The following is a 7,919-nucleotide window of genomic DNA, read 5'->3' on the forward strand; positions in this document are numbered from 1 at the left end:
GGCTATTCTGGGTCTTTGCTTTTCCATATAAACTTCAGAATCAGTTTCTTGACATGCACATCCATTTAGATTTGAATTCTAATGATTTTATATGTAGACAGAGATGGAGGTCCTATTTGCATTGTGTGTGTGTGTGTGTCTTTTTAAATCTTCTTTACTTATTTATAGTCATATTCTTTGCCTATTTGTATGCCTCTTTAATTTATCTAAGTATTTTAATATCATTGCTTCATATCATGTGTCACATTATATATTTATATTTGTATGTATATATATTTATATAACAGCCTACAGGGTATCCATACTACTTATTGTTTCTGTTGACTCTCATGCATAATAGCTTTTTTTTTTTTAATGTGTTTTGTTATTGTGGATCATGAACTCTTATTCGACAGGTTTTAAATGTAGGAAAGATAGCAGACCTTGATGGAACATGTATCCCTTCAAGAAGAATTTTTTTCTTTTTTTTCTATCTGAAAGAACAGAGGCACATGGGAGTATTGCCAACCTGGACCACATAAAGTTCATTTATTGAAGTTTATTTTTTTTTCATGTGATTTTTCTGGACCGCAAAGGTAATATGTGTTCAGATTTTAAACCCATATGATAGAAGGCCTATGGTTCCACATTCTCAGAGAATTTTTTTCATCACTCAAATTTCAGTCTAAGAGGATTAGTTTCTTGTCTTTGTTTGATGACAGGATAGTTTTATCTCCAGTTGTCATAGGTCAGGTTCACTAGATGCAGAATGTGAAATGGAGATCCTTGTTAACATGATTTATTGGGGAAAATCTCCCAGGAAAAGAAGAGTGAAAGAACAGGAGAGGGCACATGAACTTATCCTGCAATTTGCTTCTTTAGTGACTCTTCTCCATGGGATAGTCTCTCATGGAAAAATGCTCATGCTTTGTACCTATTCTCATAGTTCCATCCTCATGCTTCTAACACAGTCTTTCGACGTTCTTTTCAGGCTCCTGATCAGCCATCTAAGGCATTTGCCACTGCTCAAGAATCTGAGTATACCTTTGGCCACTTCTTTTTCTAAATAAAATGGATGACCTGAGTCACTGTCTAAAAGTTAGACCTTCAGGAGAGTTTTCCCTCACTGTGGTCTATCAGGACTCTCCTGAATGGAGTAGTCCAATAGTGTTTATTTTTGGCTTGCACCCACTTACCAAGCTGATCCATCTTTGAACTAAGTTTGGTCTCTTTCCTCCTCTGTCATTTCATCACAGGGAAACTCCCTTAGGGCCATGCATGTGAGTTGATGGAGAGGCATCAGTGAAAGAGTGGTAAGGGATAAGGAGGATACTGGCCTTCTATTTTCACTACTTACTTGTGGTCTCTGGACTTGCTTAATCATAATTCCGAGTATACTGCCCACAACATGACAGATTGTTTCACAGCTTCTTCCATTCCCTAATCTTGTGACTTGGTAAGTATCTTAGTCCATTCAGGGTGCTATAGCAGAATATTATAGTGTTTCATAAACAACAGAAATTTATTTCTCACAGTTCTAGAGGCTAGAGGTCCAAGATCAAGGTGCCAGCAGATGTGGTGTCTGGAGAGGGACCGCTTCCTAATTCATGGACAACCACCTTCTCACTGTGTCCTGACATGGTGGAAGGGGCAAGCGAGCTCTCTGGGATCTTTTTCTTAAAGGCACTAATCCTATTCATGAGGGCTCTACCCTCATAACCTAATCATCTTCCAAAGGCCTACTTCAAAATACTATCACACTGGGGATTAGGTTTCAACGTATGAAGTTTAAGGGAACACAGGGACTTCCCTGGTGGCGTAGTGGTTAAAAATCCGCCTGCCAATACAGGGGACACGGGTTCAATCCCTGGTCTGGGAAGATCCCATGTGCCGTGGAGCAACTAAGCCTGTGCGCCACAGCTGCTGAGCCTGTGCTCTAAAGCCCACGAGCCACAGCTACTGAACCTATGTACCACAACTACTGAAGCCTGCACACCTAGAGCCTGCGCTCTGCCACGAGAGAAGCCACCACAATGAGAAGCCCGCGCAACACAACGAAGAGTAGCCTGTGCTCGCCGCAACTAGAGATAGCCTACACACAGCAACGAAGACCCAATGCAGCCAAAAATAAGTAAATAAAAGAAAAGAAATTAAAAAAAAAAAAGAAATTTAAGGGGACACAAACATTCACTCTGTAGCAGTGAGCTTGATAATATCTACTTCATAATGAGCACTTTGGCTGCATGGTATCCTGTAGTCAGTCACTCAGATTCTATCAGAACTCATTGGCCTATAAGAGCCATTTATCAATTGATCTATAGTTCTTCCCTATATATGGCATGGTTTTGTTTGGTACTTTCTCTACCACAAGTACTTATACTACCATGGAATATTCTGAATCGTATGTCCTGAGGTACAGGACCCTATTTTTTTTTTTTTTTTTTTTGTGGTACGCGGGCCTCTCACTGTTATGGCCTCTCCCTTTGCGGAGCACAGGCTCCGGACGCGCAGGCTCAGTGGCCATGGCTCACGGGCCCAGCCGCTCCATGGCATGTGGGATCTTCCCGGACCGGGGCACGAACCCATGTCCCCTGCATCGGCAGGCGGACTCCCAACCACTGCGCCACCAGGGAAGCCCTAGGACCCTTTTTGAGGCCCAGTCAAAGCCAGGCCCTCCTGCCTCATCCAAAAAATGGTCCAAGGCCATCTTGCTAAGTACAATATATGCTGCCTCCAAATCTTAAAGAATCCTACTACTAACTAAGAGTTCTGCTTCTTTCTTAGTGGTGTGAGATGCAAGGTACAAAACTTGTCCTTTGACTTCACTGATGTACCTGGCCTTTTTAGTGCTTACTTCTCACTCTTTAGAGTGTATGTCTCTCATAAGGTATTCAGAACCCTTGCTATTTCTTATTCGTCAGGATCAGTTACATAATATCATCAATATAGTGGATTAATGTATTATCCACCAAATGGATTACATTAATTCATATGCCCAAGTAGTTCTTGTTCCTTCACACAGTATTCTGATAGAGGGCAAGGTAATTAATAGCCTTCAGGTAAAACCAGAAGTATAGATTGTTGTCTACATCAGGTGAATGAAAACCAATTCTGATTTTTCCTCTTAATAATTATCAAAAAGAAAATTCTCACCAGATCAGTATTCACATACCACGTGAACAGAATTGTGATAATTTGCTCTAGAATAGATACTACATTTAGAGCAGCAGTTACAGTTGGGGCTATCACTTGATTAAGTTTGCAGTGGGCTATTGTTATCCACCATGATTTATTCAATTTTTGCACTGATCAGACTAGTGAATTAAATGAGGCTACTATGGCAATATCATTTAAGTCTTTGAGAGTAGCATTAATCCCTGCCGTTCTCCCAGGATGCATTATTGATTTACTATCTTGGCATCTTATCTTTACTAAGATGTTTCAGGGGCTTTTACTTGGCTCTTACTTTGAAGGTGAAGGTTTTGTCTTGTGAGAATTTTGCCTATATCTATGTATATCCATTCCAAATATATATTTGGGAACTAGAAAAATGATCAATGGATGGGTCGGTGAATCCAGTGAACTCACTGAGAGATGAGGCTCATGAGGAAACAAGCCATCATGTTAGAAAATCAAGAGAAACAAAGTGTGAAGATTCCCACAGAGGATATAGATGATATAGTATCAGTAACAGACCTTAAAATAACTAGCTTAATATGATCAAAGGAGTAGAAAACAAAATTGAGAATTTTATTAGCAAGCTAAAAAATATAGTATTAAATGAGTATATATTCTAAAATTTAAAAAGTAGCTAAAAGAAATAATTTAATTGATATGTTTAATGGTAGATTAAAAATTGCTTGAAGAAAGAACTGAAGGACGTTACCAGCATGAAGCACAGAGAGACAAAAGAATGGAAAAGAGAAAGAAAGTAAGATTTGCAGAGAGGAGATATAATATTTATGTAATTAGAGTTCTAGAAAAAGGAGAGAGAATAGGACAGCATCAGTATTTGAGAAGAAAATGGCTGAAAATTTTCCAAAAATGAAGAAAGAGTCTAAGTTACAAATTTAAGAAGACTTATAGGATCAGAAGCAATATAAATAGAAAGAAATCCATATTTTAGCACTTCACAGTAAAACTAGGAAATAAAAGAAAGAGTGGATATTAAGAGAAACCAGAGAAGAAAACAAGATTATTTTCAAAGAAACAGTAATTATCCCAACAGCTGACTTCTCAAGGGAAACAATGGAAGCATAATACTCTGGAATAATATCTTCAAAGTGCTGAAAGAAAGTGACCTATCCAGTAAAAACATCCTTCAAAAAGGAAGCTCAGAGAGCATAATAAAGAAGCTTGTTAATGATAGCAATTATAAAAGCTTGACAAAAAATAACACCAAAAGAAAACAATTGCTGGGCTCTGAAGGGAAACAGGAAAGAATTTGCAGGGCTGCTGTAATCCTTGAAAGAATTCAAGCACGTGAGGTGAGCCTCACACTTACGGATTTTCCCGTGAAAGCATTTTCTGGGGGCACTAGGGAAAAATGTTTACACTTGTGATTGGATTCTTACTAGGCTGAGGAGACTGAGATTAAAGTTTGGGGACAACAGCATGACTGGAAGTTGAGGGACAAAATCCAGGAAAGAAGGGAAACAAAGAAAATGCTTTTTCTAGTATTGGCATTTTGATGTGCTCTTATTCCTTTTCCCAATTTTTGTACTTTATGGCAAAATATATTTTCTTGAGTATGGAGCAAAAAAGGACCTTCCTTTACTTCCTTTTCTCTGTGAATTAACTGTAGTTTCTCACTTTCTCTATTCTTGGTGCTCTGGCATTTTGGAACTTGAGGATTGGTAGGTTAACGCCTACCACAGTTAACCAATTTGAAGAGCTAACCAATTGCCTGCCATCATGCCTTTGGTATCCAAACCAACCAATCCCCAGCCAAAGTCCATACCACCTCCCTCCCCCAAATCTCTCCTTTTATCACACTTATACAATCTGGATCCGCTACAGGGCCAGGTAATGGACAATTGGAGACCCCTCCTATAGCTAGAGCCCACTGAAATTATTCCAACTATCCAATCATAATTTGTTCTGCTTGCTTACCTTGCTTTGCCCATACCTTTCCTGGAAATCTGAAACTGCAGTAGAAGCTCCCACCCTCAGTTCCAATGTCTGTCTGCCTGCTCATCTCTGTAAGGTGCTTCCATGCCTGATGTGCCATGTCTCCCATTTCTGGGAGGCTGTGAATATAATAAAAAACTTCCTCCGTCATGGCAATTATTTCTGTGTCTGTGTGTCTTACTATAACTGCTCAAAAGAAGTCTCGGGTAGTACACTTTTAGAAAACTCTTGAGTTTTAAGTAGTGAGTTTTTGGGGTGTTTTTGGTTTTTTTCCTAATAAACTAGTGACTTTGCTCTTGACTTCATGCAATGGCCAGCTGAAAGACCTATTCTACTTCAGTCTGAAATATGTGGACCAAAAGTGCACAGAATTGGCCTGCTACCAATACCAGGTCTGTCCCTTCTAGCCACTTTGGGTATTAGTCTGATGAAATCATCCCTGATTGGGACCATTCAGTTCTTCACATGGACACAAAGAATCTCATATTTTCCAACCCTTATGGTAATTGAGGCTGACTGTTTGCTGAATGTTTGTAAAGGTTGTTTTACCCTTCTTTTCTATAAATAGCACAAAAGAAAACCTTGGTAAAATCTGATCTGGGATTCTGAGAAACGATAGAATTAAAACAAGAAAACAGATTGCAAAATATCTTGTGGAAACATTAAAAAATTGGCTGAAAATGCACTTGACAGGAATCTTATACCTAATTTTTTTCCTGCACCTTGAGAAGCTAGCTTATTGACTTACATCTGGATAAATGAAACAATTAATTCAACCAAATGGAGATTTACTGTCCGAGCTCTCACTTCTTTCTGTCCTCTCTCAAAGTAGGAATGCTGCCTTCTTCTTTTGTTTTGTATTATTTTACCTATGTGCACAAAATGTGTTTCACTCACAGGCCTGGATTACAGATTTATTTTTATTATAACAACTTATGAAAATATATGAGAGAAATAAATAGTTTGATTTAGATAGAGGACTTGGAGATATAGCTATAACATTTGTATTATACTATAGGCCCTCATCTAATTAAGTGGATTTTACAGCATTTCAAAGTGTACACTTAAGGACCATAAAGACAGTCTATCCTCATTGCAACTCAGCTTGTTCCAAATTCTGTAATGGTGATTAGGGAAACCTCTTTACCATTACTAAGGTGCCTCTGGATTGCTAGCTCAGACAACAGCAAGTTATTTAAAACAAAAATGATTATTTCATTTTTATGTCTTGATGGATGTATATTTTTGGAAATATTTTATTTTGCTTAAATATATTACATTTAAAAATATTTTTCATTGTTTGACCACCCTTTATCTGAGTTTGTGAGACTTTGTAGGATGAACATTTATTTGTGCTTTGTGTGATTTGAAAATGAGTATGCACTCAGGGCAAATAATAATAGTTATGCCTAAGACACACTGAGCCCTTACTATGTGTCTGGCACTGACCTAAATACTTTATGTATGTAACTCAAAACAACCCTCTGATCTGGGTCTCAACAGTATTCCCTTTTTATTTTTTAAAAAATAGGTTACTCTATTTTTTAAGACTTTATTTTTTTTTGAGAAGTTTTAAGTTCACAGCAAAATTGAGAAGAAGATACAGAGATTTTCTCTATAATTCCTGTCCCCACACATGCGTGGACCCCTCTATTATCAACACCACCTATAGTCAAACATTTGTTACAATTTATGAACTTACATTAAGATATCATAATCACTCAAAGTCCATAGTTTACATTAGGGTTCACTGTTGTGCATTCTATGAGTCTGGACAAGTGTATGCATCCTTATAGTATCATACAGAGTATTTTCACTGCCCTAAAAATCCCCTCTGCTCTGCCTACTCACCCCTCTACCACTCTCCCTACCCGCTGGAAATCACTGATCTTTTTACATATCCATAGGCTTGCTGTTTCCAGAATGTCACATAATTGGAATCATGCAATATGTAGCTTTTTCAGATTGTCTTCTTTCACTTCTTAATATGCACTTGTTTCCTCCATGTCTTTTTGGGGTTTGAGAGCTCATTTCTTGTTAGTGCTGAATCATATTCCATTGTCTGAATGTATCAGTTTTTTTTTTTTTTTTTTTTTTTTTATCCATTCACTTACTGAAGAACATCTTGGTTGCTTCCAAGTTTTGGCAATTATGAATAAAGCTGCTATAAACATCTGTGTATGCAGGTTTCTGTGTGAACACAAGTTTTCAAATCCAAAAGAGCACAAAGTGCACAACTGCTAGATCATATGGTGAGAGTATGTTTAGCTTTGTAAAAAACCACCAAACTGTCTTCCAAAGTGGCTGTACAATTTTGCATCCTCTTCAGCAGTGAATAAGTGTTCCTGTTGTTCCATTTTCTCATCAGCATTTGGTGTTGTCAGTGTCCTGGATTTTGGCCATTCTAATAGATGTGTAGTGGTATCTTATTTTTTTTTAACTTGCATTTCCTTGCTGATTTACAATGTGTAGAGCATCTTTTTCTAGGCTTATTTGCCATCTGTATATGTTCTTGGATGTGGTGTCTGTTAAGGTCTTTGACCATTTTTTATTTGGGTTGTTTGTTTTATTTTGTTGAGTTTTAAGAGTTTTTTGTGTATTTTGGATAACAGTTCTTCATCATATGTGTCTTTTACAAATATTTTCTCCCATTCTGTGGCTTTCCTTCTCATTCTTTTGACATAGTTTTTAATTTTAATGAAGACCAAGTTATCAGTTATTTGTTTTATGAATTGTGTCTTTGATGTTGTGTGTAAGAGTCACTACCATACCAACAGTCATCGAAGTTTTCTCTGTTATCTTCTAGGAGT

Source organism: Pseudorca crassidens, chromosome 3 (genome assembly GCF_039906515.1).
Source record: "Pseudorca crassidens isolate mPseCra1 chromosome 3, mPseCra1.hap1, whole genome shotgun sequence".
In the NCBI taxonomy this organism is placed as follows: domain Eukaryota; kingdom Metazoa; phylum Chordata; class Mammalia; order Artiodactyla; family Delphinidae; genus Pseudorca; species Pseudorca crassidens.